General features: G+C 38.9%; 2 long non-coding RNA genes across 3 annotated transcripts in view; one reads left to right on the forward strand and one right to left on the reverse strand.

Annotated features, from left to right (window-relative positions):
* Positions 1-425: 425 nt before the first annotated feature.
* On the reverse strand, positions 426-12569 carry LOC116599658. Of its 2 annotated transcripts, none has more exons than XR_004289443.1 (3): positions 12400-12569; positions 9163-9454; positions 426-664 (listed from the first exon to the last, which is right to left on the reverse strand). It is a non-coding gene; the product is annotated as an uncharacterized LOC116599658 (long non-coding RNA). The 2 variants fall into 2 exon arrangements; XR_004289442.1 differs by lacking the exon at positions 426-664 and adding an exon at positions 6798-7010.
* A 347-nt stretch (positions 12570-12916) lies between these two features.
* LOC116599578 overlaps positions 12917-18379 on the forward strand; it is a 71198-nt gene continuing 65735 nt past the window's right edge. Inside the window, exon 1 of the long non-coding RNA XR_004289429.1 lies at positions 12917-12985. This is a non-coding gene — a long non-coding RNA (uncharacterized LOC116599578). The remainder of the gene's footprint in view (positions 12986-18379) is intronic.

An 18379-nucleotide genomic window follows, 5' to 3' on the forward strand; every position in this document is an offset into this window, starting at 1 on the left:
CTCTCTCTTGCTCCTTCTCCTTCTGCCCCTCATCACGACTCCCCCTTTCCCGCTCACTTTTGCTCTCTTAAATAGATAAATAAATAAATAAATGTATATTATCATATCAGCTTTATTCATAAAACATTACAATTTTTTATTGAGCACTGAACCAGAAATAAGATAATTAGGACGCTATATGGCTAGAAATCAGAGAAAGTAGTATAAATTCCTTGCTTTATGTAAGGTGCATCTTTACCATATTCTGCAGTCTTTGATGAGTAACTGTAGTTTCTTCTTCTGAGCATCAACATCACAGCAGGTAAACAGTTTTGTCTTGATTAACTTGTGTGTTTTATAATGTTCTTCTTGCTTTTAATTGTAAACTTTAGGTCCTCAAGTTCTCCACAGAAAATGCAGGATTTTATCATCACTCCTCCCCACATATTCTCGAAAATCTTCAAAGAATACCTATATACCCAACAAATCTGTCCTTGTGGCTTTCGCCTTCAGTGTGTCATTCTGTTCCAGACGACTTCTCTGTTCTTTGACCACCTCTTGCTGCCTTGCAACCAAAGTCTCAGGATAACTGCTGCTTTCTGTGTACTGATTTGTCCCTGTATGGACACAGGTTCTGTCCTTAATTTCCCAAAGCATTGATGGAGTTAACAAAAGTGATTGATGACTTGGGAAATACAAAGAGAAAAGAGAAAGGGCAAGATAAAGATTTTTCACCAGATATTGCTATTCCTGGACTTATCCCTGCTCATTGCCCATCATAGGGAAAATCCTGTTTTGAGTAACTTTCTCGTCAGACCTTCAGTAGTTACCTCTTTCTCACGATAGTGTCTTTGCCCATGCCCCTGATCCCTGCCCCATCCTCTCCCACCCCAAACAGCTGCACAGACAACCAAACAAGCAAGCACTATGGTCCAATATGAGTTAGAGCAACTGGGAACGTAGTCTATTTTCTCTTTTAAGATCACCAAATACATTGTAGAATTTTACACTTTGTCTTTCATTAAAACATGATAGAATTTAAATCAAGGATTGGCTTCACTGAGATGCTAAACTTCTGGTGCCAGCAAAGTTACCATTAAGTCTTAGTTCCTCCTTGATGCAGTGAACAGAAAACACCTCCACTGACTACTGAGCCATGAACCAGGTGTCATGCCTTTGATGAGGCCCCTAGATGTTTCATTAAGTATGGGATACAGGGCAGGTGGCTGTGGCTTCTCATCTTTTCCAAGCCCATCTCTTATGATCTCTTGTGTTTTGCTGACACTCTTTTTTGACCCCATTCCCCTTGCCCAGGTTCTTACCTGTCCTCCTGCAGAGGGCCCTCCCATGTGCCAGCACTGCTCCTACAGTCCGTCTTCCACTGCCTCCTTGTGGATTCACATTTCTCACTCTCTTTCTTTTTCTTGACTTTCCTTCTTTCTAGCCTCTTACACTTTCTCTCTTTTTATTCATGTTTCTTGGATAATGAAATACATAGGTATTGCTATTGAATCAGATTCTTTTCCTCCATTTCATAGCCATGGCAGGAATGTAACTCCTCAGAATTTTGTGGTTCCTTCATTTGATGTTGGGTGTTGGAAATTAATTGCTTCTCTATCGCTGAGAACTTTTTGCTTTGCTTTATTCGAGTTTCTCAGGCATTTTTGCACTTGGAGCTATTCCAAAAGTCTAATGGCTTTAGAGGACTCCAGTTAAGACAGCCAAGGTTTTTCTGTACATAAATTATTGTAATGTTCCTTAGTATTCCACATGTGCTGCATACTATAATGTAGAGAATTGAATCAGAGACTGTGTTTTCCAGGAAGGCACATCTCAGTCTTAGGAAAGGGTATACCTTTGGGTTATTGATGCTCTAGAAAGATGCCGTTTTATTCTATCCATTATTGGTTTGGGGGGGATTGTGATTTGGTTAACAATGATCTAGGTTATAAAGTTAGCTGAAGGGGCACCTGGGTGGCTCAGTCAGTTAAGTGTCTGTCTTTGGCTTGGGTCATGATCCTGGGGTCCTGGGATGGAGTCCTGCTTTGGGCTCGCTGTTTAGTGGGGAGTCTGCTTCTCTCTCTCTCTCTGCCTCTTCCCCCCAACTCATACTCTCTCTATCTCTCTGAAAGAAATAAATACAATCTTTAAAAAAAATAAAATTAGTTGTAAAGAAGAAATAAGTTTGTATGAAACAAGCTGAAAAAGACAAAACAAGAAAAAAGAGTGGGAAAAGGGATTGTATTCTTTGGGAACTTTTTGATTATAAGTAATGAAATCCTAACTAAAATTAACTTAAAGAAAGAGGAATTCATTGGTTCATGCAGCTAGGAAGAACGAGGTACAACTGACTTTCAGGTCAGCTGGATACCAGGATTCTCTCTTTTCTCTCTGCTCCCCTTTGCCTGGTAGTGTTCTTCTCTTCTACGGTAGAAAGGTTTTCTCCATGCAAATGGCCAAGGTAGCTCACATGATTTATTCATTGTTCCAGGCCCTTGGTTTAAGGAAATCTTCCCAGCTCAGTGACCACATAAGAACAGATGGGCTTTTCCCTGTCTGCTTCAGTACATATAAATCACAGTGAAAGAATCAGATTTGTTCTACTAAGGTCATGAGCCTATGGCATTACTATAACTAGACTATACCTAGCCTGACCCTGTCACTTGCCTATTCCTGTGGCAAGTGGTGTGTATATGTATGTGTGTGTGCATGGCGGGGGCAGCTCCCCCAGAAACACATTTTTTTTTTTTTGAAGTAGGTAAAAGCAGTTACATCCCCTGCCCTCCCCCGCCCCCACAACAGTTACTTGTAAAGAGAAAAAGAGATATACAGCCAGCAAAACAACTGACATTCACTGTAGAGGTGAAAAAAAAAATAAATCTTTCAACTTTGGGAACAAGGTGGATGCAAAGTAGTATAATAATAATACATGAAATGGGTGCGCCTGGGTGGCTTAGTGGGTTAAGGCTGCCTTTCTACCTACTTGTGATCTCTCTGGCAAATACTTAAGTAAAAACTTTAAAAAAATAATACCTGAAATGCAGGAGGAAAAAAAGACAAATTTGTAGAGAGGATATGAAATTAAAAACATCAAAAATAATTGAAGATCATCGTAATCATTTGAAGTTTTTAGGCATTGGAGAAGAGTTAATAGAATATGCTATTAAAAGTAGGATAAACCAAAGTTTGGAAGCGATTTGAAGGCTAGAGTAAAGTTTATGGTTAGAAAAATAAGTGTTGTTAGGTGCCTGGTTTAAATTTCCCCTACTTGTTGGTATAGAATGGTATTGAATGGATTTCCTGAAAGACTCAAACTTCAAAGTGGATTTGCAGTGAAAAGAAAGAAGGAACAAAGGTGGGAGTTTTGTCTGGGACGATATGCAGACATGCCTTCAAAGCTTTAAAGAGCTGGAAAGTGCAATGGTGAACTCAGCCAGAATTCCTTCCTGTGAACCAGCACAGCCAACCACAGACAGCCTGAGCACCAGAGGAAATTTCCAGAGAGGACATAAAAAAGTTTCATCTGGATGGAAGCTTGTGCCAATGTCAGGAATTACACAAACAGTACAATACAGGGAAGTGTGGCCTATGTTTGGTACCAGAAGGTCCAAAAGTTCATGGATTATTCTTTCCTTAGGAAAATAAACAGTTGGAAATCAAATGAGGTAAAAGGAAAATTACTCGGTAAGAACAAAGCATAGCTTCTTTAGGTTTACTGATTCAGTAAATCCACATACATAACCCCTGGAGAAGTCAAGACTGTTACAAATACCACTCCATCTAACCCCCTTTAACTGTTTGAAGATGCTGATCAAAACCCTGACCTGCCTTCACAGTCGAGTCAAACAACCTGCATCTGGGCTGATAGAATTGTGTGCTAATATGACAAGAAGAGTGGGCTTCAAATCCTAGACTTATCAATTGGGTATGATGTAGTAGTTTGATGGTCTGAGCCTCAGTTCTCCCTCTGAGCCCGAGATTAATAACCTAGATCTCTTATTTCTAATCTAGCATATTTCCCCCTAAATCACATGATTTTCCCCTCAGTAGGGTAGCTCTTCAAAATGAATAAAAGAATACGTGAGAGCAGTATATAAAGACTAGATGGGAAAGAGAATGGACATTGAGCATATTCTATTGTCTAAGCATTTGGGATACAGTGATGGCTAATGTAGGATCTGCCCTGAAGGGTGTGGTAGACAGAGTGGGGGCCACCCAATATTCTGCATCCTAATCCTCCCGATCTGTGACTATGTCACCTTGCACAGTAGAAGAGATTTTGTAGATGTGCTTAAGTTAAGGACCTTAAAATGGGAATTATTCTGGATCATCTGGTGCGTCTACTGTAATTACAAGGGTCCTTCAGTAAAATCAGAGTCAGAGAGAAGGGGATGTGGTAATAGAAGCAGAGGCCTGAGTGATTTGAGGAAGGGGCCATAACTCAAGAAATATGGGCAGCCTCTAGAAGCTGGAAATGGTAAGGAGATGGACTCACCCTGAGAGTCTCCAGAAGGAGCACAATTTTACCATCCCCTTGATTTTAGACCCACAAGACCCATATTGGACTTCTGATATCTGGTACTGTGAGATGATACATTCTGGTTGCTTTAAGAGGAATTGTGACAGAAACAGTAAGCTCATTCAGGTGGCTTACAGTGTATGAGATGAGGAAATCCATAGAGAGAAGTTTAGTTTGGGGTGACGGATGCTACGGCAGGGAAGGCACAGGATCTTGTGGAAGAAGCAGTGCCCCTCGCCTGGTTTGGGGCTATGTGGCAGGGCTTGTTGCCATCATCAAAGAAGACTTGATGATGGCAACAAACTTGCTCATAAAGGTGGCCTTTCTCTTACTACTGTCAATGTACACCTCTCTGTTGTTTTTCCCTGTCAAACTATCGTTATAATCCTGAATCCATAACTTAAGAATTTTTGTTGTCTACCTTGGCTTTTTCTTTATGTCTGTAGTGCTTCTTTTCCTGTACAGATCAAGTTCCCTGACAGAGTTCTCTTTAGAGCTGTCCCCACTCCCCGCTTCTGTTTCATTCCTCCCAGGGTTCCTCTCTCCAGAGCCATTGGTGCCTGCTAACTATCAAAGCATTCCAGTCCAGATCTTTCTTGACCCTGCTGAGTACTTCCTCAATCTCAAATGCCCTTTACTTTTGTTTCCAGTAACACTTCTCTTTCTTCTCTCTCCTCCTACAGGAAAATGTGTTTGGGGGGATTACAAATGGGTCAGGGCTGCTGAACCATAGAGAACAGGGAGGCAGCAGTGGGTGAGGCTGGGGAAGCAGTAGGGCCTTGCATGACTTGACAAGGTGCTTGTACCTTATCATGTAAGCAATGGGGAGCCACTGAAGGTTTTGAGTAAGAGACAGACAGGGCAGACTTTATTTTTAGAAATGTCACTCTAACGACATGGAGAAAACACTCTGAAAGGAGCACCATCTTAGGGAAGCCTGTTAGCAGCTTTCCTCACGCGTAAAAGGAACACAGTAAATATTGCTGTGTTTCAGGGTTGTACTATCTGAGTAATAACTGGAAGAAATGTCTTCAAAGACCATACAGGGCTATAAAAATCATGACTATTTTGTTTTACCAAAATGTGCTCTGCAACTTCTCAGGAAATACCATATATTCCTGTTTACTTTCTTGCATAGAACCATAGAACATTGGAGCTGGAAAGTGTTTGAGCTGAAAGAAATCTTAGATATCTAGGATGACGCAATCACCTTAGTTATACATCAGAACTTGGGGCTCCCTTCTCTCACCTCTTGAGAGAAGGGAGTAGTCCCTGAAGCTGGAGTAAAACAATCAAATGCAGAGGAACCTTCTGAGTGGAACAGGTGCTTTGATTGAAGGACATGCCAACTCAAGCTGACTTCACAGGAAGAGAGCCAGGGTCACAGATACCCTCTGCTTCACTCTCTCTTCTCTCATTCCAGTTTCTGCTGGGGACCCAAGGACAAGGGAGCCCACTGACATTATCTAACAGAGGGGAGGGTGGAGAAAATGGGAGACTGGGTATAGATGGCCAGCACAGAAACTGTGCCTGCCTAATTCACCTGTATGCCCAGTGCCAAGTGCAGAACCTATGTTTTACAAAATAATGAATAATAAATAAAATGAATTTGTTTCCTAGTATGTGTTTTATTCACTTTCCTTCTTTGATTCTCATTACTTTTAAGTGGGTGCTATGGAGATCTGCCTAATTCAGATTAGTCTGAGTACCTTTATGTGTATGGGCATCCATTCCAGGCATCCCTCTGCTTGGGGAGCAAGAACCGGATGGGCAGCGACAATACATCACGGAAAAAAAAATAGAAAAAATCTCTCCTCTTTATAAAACAGTAGCTGGCATTTAACTCTTCTAGTATGTGGAGTGAACTGCCTGCTTGGATACAAAGTCAGGATGTACAAGCTTTGTGTTGAGAAGGAGGAAAAGGACTGACCCCTATCACTCTACTCACACCTCCCCACCAGCCATGAGTCCACGGTGACAACTGGAGCATATGCCTGGGACTCTGTTATGAATCAGGATGTTCAAGATGGCAGAACTGCTTACCTCTGGATTATGCAATGATAGAAATACACTCTTATCTTATTTAAGCCACCATTTGTTTCTTTGTAACAGCAGTACAGCCTGGGTGCTAACTAAGGGGAAGAGCTTCAAGTGTTGAGGAGACCATCAGAATCCCAGTACTGTACTTTCAGAGTTTGACAGTCTTTGGAAGAGGGATTCAAAGTGCAATAAAAGTGGTGTCACTGAGAGTCACAGTATGAAACTACAAAGATGTAAATTAACATTTATTGTTCTGGGGTCTCTGGATCTGGAGGAAGCAGTTCCTAGTGAAGGTGGCTTGTGCATTCTCCACGGGACAGCACTGGCATCCAGCTATCATCGGAACAGTTGGGGTGTAACCTTGGCGACCCAGCATCAGGAACCAGGTGGAAATGTAGAAGAAACAGGTGGCAGAAGGTGGGATATTTGGAGATAGTTTATTTTGAGTAGGAGGGTGTGGTTTGGATGTTCACTGAATAGATTTTGAGAAAAAAAAATACTATACTACTGATCTTATGACTACTTAAGAGTGATGGTCCTGAGAATATCTATTACTTTGCCTAATTATGATAGAAGAGATTTAGGTCCAAATCAAATTGCCATGTTTTGGTATGACAAAGCTGATACAAGGGAGGAAAGAAGAAGCCCTAGTGCCCAGAGAGGCCTCATCAGTCACTGGGGAAAACAGACTGTGTCACTAGGAACTCCGTTTGCTCAGTGTCTCAGATTGGATCAGCTCTCGGGTCCTAATCAAGATAATAGAACTCTCGGAGGTGGATATGTAAATCGGAATTTGAATTATTCATTTATAAAGTAGTTATTTCTTTCCGGTTTCTGGATTTTATAAAACTATCATCTATGCTCCCTGTTCCTGGTATTAAAGTACAAAAGAAGTTGAGTTACTATATTTCTGTAATTTTTAAATATTACTGATAATTAGATTACATCATGGATTAATTACCACTTTTTTTTAGAGAACAACCATTTTTTTAAAAAAGACCAGTACTGTATTAAATATGCTCTTTACAAGATACTTCTGAATGTTATAAACAAAGAAGTATAAAAATATATGCATCACTTCTTAGAAATGACAAAATACTATAGTGATCCAGAGGTTCCTTGATGAGCACAGATTCAGAGGATAGACCATAGACATCCAGACTGGTGGTTCCTAAACCAAAGGACCTCTGGTGGCATTTGAAAAGGGGAGTGAGAGGCCTGCTGTCCTTGAATAGCAAGTAAGGCTTTCCAGGAGGAAGTGGGATGCATAATACTGAAAACAGCAACAACAACATATTCAATTTGTAATTATTTAAATTTGATTTTTATATATATATATATATATATAATTTAGTTTTAATTTCAAGTTACCCTAAAGGAAAGGGAAGTTTTAATATTTTAAAAAAAGAAATATTCATTAATTCAATAAATATTTGAGTACCTGTCACATGTCAGGCACCATGATAGATGCCAAGGACACGATGATAAACTAGACAGCCTCTTCTTGGATGGAACTGACAGCTTAGTAATAAAAACTGAGATACTCTGGTCCAGACCCTCGGGCAGCTCAAAAAACAGTGACACCACCAAGTCAGAGAACATTCTGGTGGCCCTGTCAGTTTTTCTGCTCAGAACAACGTGGGACTATCATTGACAAGGTCTCACTTTCTAGGCTCCATGGGCACCATTTTCTTGGTGCCCGCACATTCTCTCTTTAAAAACAAATAAAAATAATAGCGTTGATTAGGCTTCAGGTTTTTTCTTTTTTCTTTTTTTTTTCCCCATGAATGCAGTTATTCATTTTCCTGTCCCTGATCTTTTGCTTGCAGAACATAATGTTTTACAAAGTGTTTTCTAGAGATAATAGATCAAGAACTGATTTATTGGCGTAACCTTCAGAGAGAAGCCTTATTTCCAAGCTCTGGTGGGCATCTCAATGTCACCTCAACTTCAAGGACAGAATATGCCAATCACCATCACCCACCCCATTTATTGAGCCTTCAGAATGTGGCCAGCACTATGTTAGACAGGCAGGGTACAAAGATCAAAAGGATATGGTTCTTGGTCTCCAACAGTTCAAGGCTAAGGTATGTATGCATAAAATGATAACCATTCTAATGAGCTTATATGCCAAATCGGGGCATAGAGAGGAAGCACTAAAGAGTTCTGTGGAGGAGACCTGTGGTCTCCCAGGATTTCAGTAAAGATATGCTCCTGGTTCTTTTCATTTAACTCCTTAATGTTCTTTCTTTCTCCTACAAGTTAAAAATCTATCCAGTCTTACAGATTTGGACCAGACCCAAGCTTACAGCTTCACCTTAAACTTTTTGCCACTATTCAATGAATTCTTTTAGCTTGAGGTACATTTGATCTCTACCCAAACTGGCTCTCAGTGAAGAAAAGAGGTGGTTCTTGAATATACTGTGCTAGGTACAACGTGAGAATATTGTAATATAAGGCATCTCTTCCTTCTGGAGAGTTTACAGTCTGACTTAAGGTGATGAGATAGGAATCCTGAAGCCAAGATATAGAATAATAGAAAATCTAGAGTTTAATACTAAGCTTTGGAATGCAATTAAGGAAACTCTTCCAACCTTGTTATTGATATGTAGGTTTTCCCTTACCTGAAAAAAGCAAATGTTTTCCATCACCAGTGGAGTGAAAGACAGTTCACAAGTCCAATGAGACTCTGAATAAAGTGAGTCTGGGCAAGGGAGGAAGGGTTGGTTTAGTGATTATTGCTGATGGGTCATGGCAGCTGAGGACTTGAAAGTAGCTGTCTCAGTATTCAGGCCAGGCTGGGGAGGCGCTGCTGTCCTGTGGTCCAGATAATGCAGGCCATCCAGGTGAGTCCTTCCCATCACATACTTAGAGCTCAGGTGGGCTGTCCACTCAGGTTGGTCAGGAGAGCAAGGGCTGAAGCAAAAGGAAGTGAAGGTGGAATCACCACTTATTTGCACAGACTAAGTTCTAGACAGTATATGTATATGTACGTACACATGTACTAGTGTTTTACTTACAATATCTCATCTTATTTTTATAAGAGATGATACATATTGCCATTTCCCTTTTAGGTGGGGGGGGAGTAAAGCTCATGGAGTTTGAGCGACTTGTCCACAGTCCTATGCCTAGTCACTAGCAGCTGAGAGCCAAACGCTGACCTCACTTATCTGACTCCAAGGCCTGCGCTCTTCTAGTCCTCACTCAGGGTGGATGCGGAAGGTATAAAGGCCTCTCAGGCAGCAACTACATAGGCGATGTCCCCTCAGCAGGGGAGCGGTCTAGCCTTCCTCAGTGCAGAAAAGTAAAGGAGGTTAACCATATCTTTGGTTGCTTCTCTCTGGCCTACCCTCTGTTATTTAGCTACAGGTTTCCACTGGCAGAGAGTATCACCCACATGGACTAGATCTGCAAGGAGAAGTTATTAGGTCACCTGCAGGGAAGGCAGTGAGGCAGCAGAATATCACATCCCCTTCTATGCTATATGCATGCAGTAAACAGCGAGCTGGGAAAAAAACCTCAACATGCCCAGATGATGAAACAGCTGGAGTTCCTCAAGGCATTCCAGTGGAAACCCCACGAAACTGCAAAAATTCTATTTAATCTTCACTGTCACCTCTTGCTCCCTGCCAGTAACTCTTGAAGCATAATGACATGAAAGATATTTCTTGTTTTTCTCACTTTTTACTAACACTCCCCCGTGAAAACTTTTCCTGCCCTTCCACTTCTTCCTGATGCAGGGTGGAGGCAGAGATGTGCAGTAAAATAAGCACAGATAAAGGAATCAGGAGGCCTGGATTCTAGTCCTTGCTGGCTGGTAATAGCTGTATAGTTTCGGCAACTATTGATTCTCTGACCTCCATTACCTCACTGTCCAATGAGAAAATTTTTCTATGAGAACCAGCATCAATATCTAACAGCATAGAAATTGAAATTGAGTTTAGGTGACCTCGTGCAATAGGAAAGATGCCCAGATAACAGTGATTGGAACATGGCTGAATGGCTTACACAGAAGTGCCAAAAGCAGAAGAGAGTGGTAGAGTCATTTCTTTCCTTCTTCAGGGCACACCCAGTAATTATTTTGCTGATTGTTCCCTATTCTTTGCATGATTTGACACCAGTTACCTCGTTATTAAGGAATAAAGCTGAAAGGATGTTAGGAAGAGGAAGGCAAGCACTTCTAGGAGACGGCAAGGAACTCTTTTATTCTGGACATTTTATAGAAGTTAAAAAAAACAAGCAGATAATGTAGAACTTCAATAAAATAGGAGAATATGAACAGATATTTCTCAAAAGAAGATATACAAATGGCTAACAAACATGAAAAAATAGTCCTCATTCATACACAAATTGAAACTACAATGACATCACTCCACACCCACTTGGATGGCTATAAAAAGTGGAAAAGAGCAAATGTTGGTGAAGATGTGGAGGAATTGGAATCTTCATAAATTGCTGATGAAAATGCAGAAATGGCTCAATCACTGTGAAAATTAGTTTGGCAATTTCTCAAGAAGTTAAATATAGAGTTGTCATAAGATCCAGAAATTCCACTGCTAGGTATAGACCCATAGAACAGAAAACAGAGACTCAAACAAGTACATGTACATAAATGTTCACAGCAGCACTACTCGTAATAGCTAAAAAGTAGAAATAATCTACATGTTCAGCAATGAATGGGTGGATGAACAAATTATGGTTCATGCATATAATGAAACATTACTTAGCCACAAAGGGAATGAAGAGTTGATCCATGCTACAATGAAGGTGAACCTGGAAAACATGCTAAGTGTAAGATGCCAGACAGAAAAGATTACAAATTTTATGTTTCCATTTGTGTGAAATATCCAGAAAAGGTAACTACATTAACACAGAAAGTGGATTGGTAGCTGCCAAGGACTGGAGGGAGGGAGGATCTGAGAGTAACAGCTTAATGGATACAAGGCTTTATTTTGGGAGTAGTTAAAATGTTTTGAAACTAAGTAGATGTGGTGTATGTACAACACTGCCGAATGTACTAAATGCTGCTGAATTGTTCACTTAAAGATGATGAATTTTATGTTATATGAATTTCACTCTCCCCCCAAAAAAGGTAAGAAATGAACATGTCTTCACAAAGAAAGTTCTTTATTATAGAAAATCTACCCTGATATAATACCATATGCTTTAAAATCCCTTCCACGAAAAATTTCAGGAACTCAAACGAAGTTGAAACTCTTAAATTGAAAGTTAGCACCACTCCATACATCTGAGATAATCTCAGAATAGATCAGGAACATGCTGATTCTCTGACAGGTACATACCTGCTCATCATACACCTCTGTCATTTTCAACACCTGTTTTAGTAAACAAGCCTGCAGCTTTTCAAATCTATCACTCCCAGTGATCTGTCCTCAGGTCCTTTTTGTTTCTTCAAGCTTTTTCCTTTAGGATTGCATTTTTTGTTTCATTTTGTTCGTTTTTTCCTTCTGTGCAAAGTTGTGTTTTGCGCAATGACCGGAGCAAAAACAACAACAAAACAAAACAAAAAACCCACCTCTGATGGTGAGCTAGGAAATACCTTGGATGGTGAGGACTGAGTGTAAAGGAAGGGAATAGTGCCCAACACTTGACACTGAATAAGCCTGTAACTCATGTGATCCTGTGCACACAAAACTCTGCTAAGCCCCATCTATTCTGATTTACTTCATCTATGAGTTCCCTATTTTTATTAAATATGACAGTGAATTTTCAACATGACTTAAAAATTCAGTAGAAAGGTCTTGCTATGTTATCCAAAATTGGACCCTTTCAGCTTGGGAACAGTCTGTCCGAAGTGCAGCCAGTTTGGTCACACACTCTGTTTACCCCCTCACTCTGACCTCTTTGTGTGTCTGAAGAGGCACTTTCTTCTGTGGCGTTTTCACTGACCACATCAACTGACCCCCAGCAGTGTGCAGCATTTAGAAATGTTTTTTCTCTCTCAAGTCAAGTTTCCATTTTCTTGTTAAGTGCAATAAACCAGCCCAGAAAATTCTTCCATCAAGCCCTGTCTTTGATTCTCTGGGGTTTCAGTGCAGTACATTGTGTTGCTTATGACATCATGGTCTCCATGGCAACATCCCGATGAGACTTTTCATGGTCAAAAGAAAAATAAATGCAAAGAAATTTCTGTTCAATCTTAATAGCCTTAGTTTTTCATTACTGAGAGCAAAGGGAGTAGGAAGAATTGGATTGTATTACTTGAGGCTAACCACAGACATCTGAAGCCAAACATTTACGACTCCCAATCAGTAATCTTCCCTGTTTCTTTCTTCCCCGTTTGTTTCTTACCCTTTCCATAAAGTGTATGGTAATGGAGCTCTCTGAGGCATTCTGGGTACTGAGAAGTGAAAGAGAGCCTGACTGAGAATGTAGAAGAGGCCCCAGCATGCAAGAACCGGAGATTAAGACCGCTGCCCCCTCATGGTAAACATGTTTCTGCCTAACTTGTGCTATCTTCAGCTAGTCAGTCAAATTCTCTGTGCCAGTTTTCTACGGCACTGAAAGGAAGGCAGTGTTTGTTTCACCACTTTCAGAACGTACATTGTGAGGAAAAAATATCTGATTTCTTAATATCTCAGATTATGCATTTTTAGAAACCAACTGGCAAAAAATATGATATAGTCCTTCATAATCGATTGTGCAATACATTTCAGTTATAATGGTTGCTACACTTATAATACTTTACAAAAGAAGATGCTTCTTGCCAAAGAGGGGACTTGGGCAGCCATATTTAATGCTATGTAACCCTGCCCTAGCTGTAGCTAGGTATAACAAATCCACAATATGGCCTAATGAGAAGTGGAGATGGACAGACCAGATTCTCTTCATCTGGAATTTGCCTTGGAAGATTACTAGAATTAGGACCCCAAACTGAGGATTTGGGGAAAAAATGGGGAGAAAATGGTCATGAGGAAGGGTCAGGGCCAAAGGAGACTATGGCGGTTGTAAGCAGCATTGGAAGAATCAAGATATTGGCAAAGTCAATTTTGTAAGGCAGCACACACTATGAGCTCAGTAAAAACTACAGGGAAAGGATGAAAAGGTTAAATTAGTTGGTAGCAAGAGAAAAGTGGTGTATGTTGCAGAGGGAAATAGAAACCAGGAGATACCACTTATTCAGCAAACCTTAGCCGAATGTCTATTGCACAATGCTGAATATTAGTAACAACACAGAGACAGTTCTGACTTCATGGAGCCAACAACTGAACCAACTATTGTTTTTTAAAAGATGTTAGAGAATATATGGGAGACAGTAGGAGCACTAAGTCAGTCTGGGCAGTTTAAGAAAGACTTCCCAGAGAAACTGGCTATCTTGGAATCTTAAGTCTGACCTATGGTTAAGTAGAGATAACTCTGGTAAGAGAGAGATAGTGAAAGAATATTTCAAACTATTGAGAAAATATATGAAAGGGCTTGGTAGAGAGACATCAGCAGTTTTCCAGGACCAAGACACATGTATTTCTATAATTAATTACATTCTCTTAATCTTTGCTTTGAGCAAAACTTTGTTCCTCTTGATCTGTAGGGGGTAACAAAAGGAAATGGCTACAAGACTTAAGAGAGTTCACATGAAGCTGAGGTGTATAGGGACATATAAGACATGGTCCTGCTTTCAAGAAGCTTCGGGCAGATGAGCTAACAGGAACAAATAAATAAGGGAACTAGTAATGACATGTGCTACATTCTAAATGCCAAGTTAGAAGTATAGACAGCAAATGGTATATTAATTCAAAGGTGGCAAATCATAATTTTTAAATTATTAAATACAAACTTCTCTTAAAAACAGATATTTTCTTTGTGGTTACCATGGGATTTCAATAAAACATCTTGTAACAGTCTATTTTAAGCTGAAAATTTCAATTGCATATAATAATGTCCCACTTTTACTTCTCTCCACTCTCTGTGTTATTAACGTCACAACTGACATCTTTTCATATTGTGTACCCATTAGCATATTTTAATACTTACAGGTAGTTTAAATAATTTTCTTCTAACTTTTATACTAGAATGTAAAGTGATTCACAGACTGCATTACAGTATTAACAGTAATCTGTATTTGTATATATATTTAACTTTACCAGTGAGTTTTATATTTTCGTATGCTTCATATTTCTGTTTAGCACCCTTTTGTTTCAACTTGAGAACTCCTTTTAGCATTTCTTGAGGCAGATCTGGTGGTGATAACTCTCTCAACTTTTGTTTGTCTGGGAAAGTCACTTTTGAAGGAGAGTTTTGCTGGGTATAGTATTATTGGTGGTAGTTTTTTTGTTTGTTTGTTTGTTTGTTTTCCTGACAGCACTTTAAATATATGATATCACTCCTACTGACCTGCGAGGTTTCTGCTGAGAAATGTGCTAGTAGACTTATGGGAGTTCTGAAAAGGAAATTAGTAAAACTATCCCATTTATAATAGCATAAAAAGGAAAACATTTAACTAAGGAGATGAAAAACTTGTACACTGAAAACTAAAACATTGATGAAAGAAATAAAAAAAAAAACACAAATGAGGAAACATCCTGTGTTTATAGTTTTGTGACTTAGTGTTGTTAAAATATCCAACCTACCCAAAGGAGTTGACAGATTCAATGAAATCCCTATCAAAATTGCAAGGGCATGTTTTATAGAAATAGAAAAAAACAATCTTAAAATTTATACGAAACCACAAAGAACCCTGAATAGTCGAAACACTCTTGAGAAAGAACAGAGCTTAAGGCATTACATTCCTGATTTAAATATATATTACATAGCACCAATAATTAAAGCAGTATAGTATTATCATAAGATAAACAAATAGACCAATAGAATGGAATCCAGAATCCAGAAATAAACCTATGCATATGTGGTTTACTGATTTTCAATATGTTGCTATGAATACACAGTAGAGGAAGGAGAGTCTCTTCAACCAGTGATGTTGGAAACCTGTATATCCATATGCAAAAGAATGAAATTGGACCCTCATGTTATACCACACACAAAAATCAACTCAAAATGGATTGAAGACCTGAACTTAAGACCTGAAATTATGAAATGCCTAGATAAAAAACATAAGGGTTGGTGAGGATGTGGAGAAACGGGAACTCTTGTGCACGGTTGTTAGGAATGCAAGATGGTGCAGCCTCTGTGCAAAACAGTATGGAGGTTTATCTAGAAATTAAAAATGGAAGTATCAAACAATACCATAATATCCACTTCTGGGTATTTATCCAAAAGAATTGAAATCACGACCTTGAAGAGATCTTTGCTGTCCCTTGTTCAATGCAGCACTGTTCATAATAGGCAATAAGTGGAAACAACCTTTTAAACATCTATTGGTGGATGAATAGATTAAAAGATGTGTAGGGGCACCGGGTGGCTCAGTGGGTTAAAGCCTCTACCTTCAGCTTAGGTCATGATGCCAGGGTCCTGGGATCGAGCCCCACATCAAGCTCTCTGCTCAGCAGGGAGCCTGCTCTGCTCCCCGCCCCCCACCTATCTGTCTACTTGTGATCTCTGTCAAATAAATAAATAAATAAAATCTTAAAAAAAAAAAAAAGATGTGGTATACACATGCAATGTAATATTATTCAGCCTTAAAAAAGAAGGAAGTCCTGCCTTATGTGACAAGAGGGATGAACCTGGAGAATGTTATGCTCAGTGAAATAAACCAGTCACAGAAGTATGAATATTGCATGATTACATTTATATGATATGAGGTATCCAAAATAGTCAGACTCAAAGGAGCAGAGATTAGAATAGTGGTTGCCAAAGGCTGAGAGGAGGGAATAGTGTGGAATGGCTATTCAATTGGCATATAGTTTCAGTTATCCAAGGTGAATAAATTCTAGAGATCTGTTGTGAAATATTGTGTCTACTACTAACAACACTGTATTGAACACTTAAAATTTTGTTGAAGATAGATTTCACGTTGAGTGCTCTGACTACAATAAAACAAAAAGAAGAAAGGAAGGTGTTCGGCATGTGTCAAAATTTCACTTAAGTGATTAATGGAGGGACCATCAGAATGACAAAAATAGTTCAATGAGGGTATGAGAAACAGACTTATCCGGTCAGTGGAAATAAGAAGAGTAAAATAAGATGACAAATTTACATAAAAAAACATCTGGACCCTAATCAATTGTTAGTCAAAGTGAAATTCCTTAAGAAATTCACATGAGTCTCAGGCCTTAATATGACATTAAAATGTCACACAATTAACTTTTCTCCTTATTTTCAAGTTCTGGATAAATTTTCTTCACTCTTGCCTCTGCCATCACAAATAAACTGAATATTATACTAGATAACACATGCATGCACATGTCCTCACAAACACACACAAAAACACAGATCTCATGTATTTTTGTGCTAAGATTAATTGTACTTGTTGCTAAGTTAACTGCCTTCTATAGTTTTTAAAGGGTAATTGAAATTAGACATTGGCTTAATATATAGCTACATGTACAGCCATGACTCATACCTTAATGGTACAATAATTTATATTATTATAGCAATTCAGTGGCAGCTATTACATGTAGTCTCAGAAACTATATCTTCACATTGTATAGATTCTGTTCTATATGGCCTGATTCACTTACATCAAGAGCAGCAAGAAGCGTTGTATCATAGCCTTTTTGTTGAATTGTAAGCAAAACTAGAGAGAAATTCTCCTAATTAATTTCTGTCTGGAAGTTACCTAGAACCAGGGTTTAGAGTTTCGGTAGCCTTTATCATTTCAGAGAGTTTTTTTCCTACCAATTTTATTAGCCTATCTATTTTGAGGCTAAGAAACTGAAACTAAGAGTCAGTCTTCACTAGGTTTTACCTGCAGTACTATAAATGCAAATGAATTCCTCCTTCTGCAGGTTTCCCCAATTCAATGAGACTCACACCTGCCAGGAAGAGATCCTCTTTACTACCAGCCGCAAACCTTAGACGTCCTGAGAGGGCTTTGTAGATATTGATTCCACATAAAAAGTACACCTCTTGCTCCTCAGTGATGGGCCCTTTCATGCGTGATTAAATGGAATTTATTCTCCAACACGACATCACCGGCATGGCTTTGGTTGTACAAAAGATCTGTCCAGCTGTATCCCAGCATAAGGACTGATTCTTTAAAATTCTGCATAAATAATTGCAATGCCATTAAAGGTGAAGAATCTTAGTTCCAATAGTTGTAGTAATAACTGTTCACTATCCTGAGTGTTTTGTAAACAAGACAATCACTCTCATGTATTTTCTATAAAATCATCATGGATTATGACAGAGATAAAATCTATGGTATAGTTTTCTCATTTACATATGAATTATAATTAGGAATTACAAAATCTGAACTTAGTAGTGTCTTTTTTTTTGGTCAAAGATCACTTGTGATCTTTACAAGCTTAACTAAACATAAACGCATTCTTTTAGAGTCTAGTAATTGGCTATACCATCATTCTTAGGTCCCCTTGATGACTCATTAGTTTACAACCTATATTTGAATTTCCCAGGGAATATTTTGTCTTAATTTTGAGGGGCCATTTGGAATAAAATACATTCAAAATGTGTTTTCTTTTAGTTTGCACTAGTATAACCTATTAAACTGAGCATTTGGAACAGAACAAGAAGAAAGAAAATGGAAAATATTGCAAATTCATCACAAAACAGAGCATTAAAAATACTACCAACAACATTTTAAAACAGATAACCACATGCAGGGTTTCCTCCTTGATTTTATTCAGTCCTACGTAACTTATTTATGTTCTGTTGCATCTTGAGTCAACTACTGTCTACTTTCAGTAGTTCATAAAGTTCAGTAGTTTCATAAAGTTGTCTTCCTTTTCTTTTTTTTTAATTAAAAAA

This window comes from Mustela erminea, chromosome 9 (genome assembly GCF_009829155.1).
Source record: "Mustela erminea isolate mMusErm1 chromosome 9, mMusErm1.Pri, whole genome shotgun sequence".
NCBI classification, from domain to species: domain Eukaryota; kingdom Metazoa; phylum Chordata; class Mammalia; order Carnivora; family Mustelidae; genus Mustela; species Mustela erminea.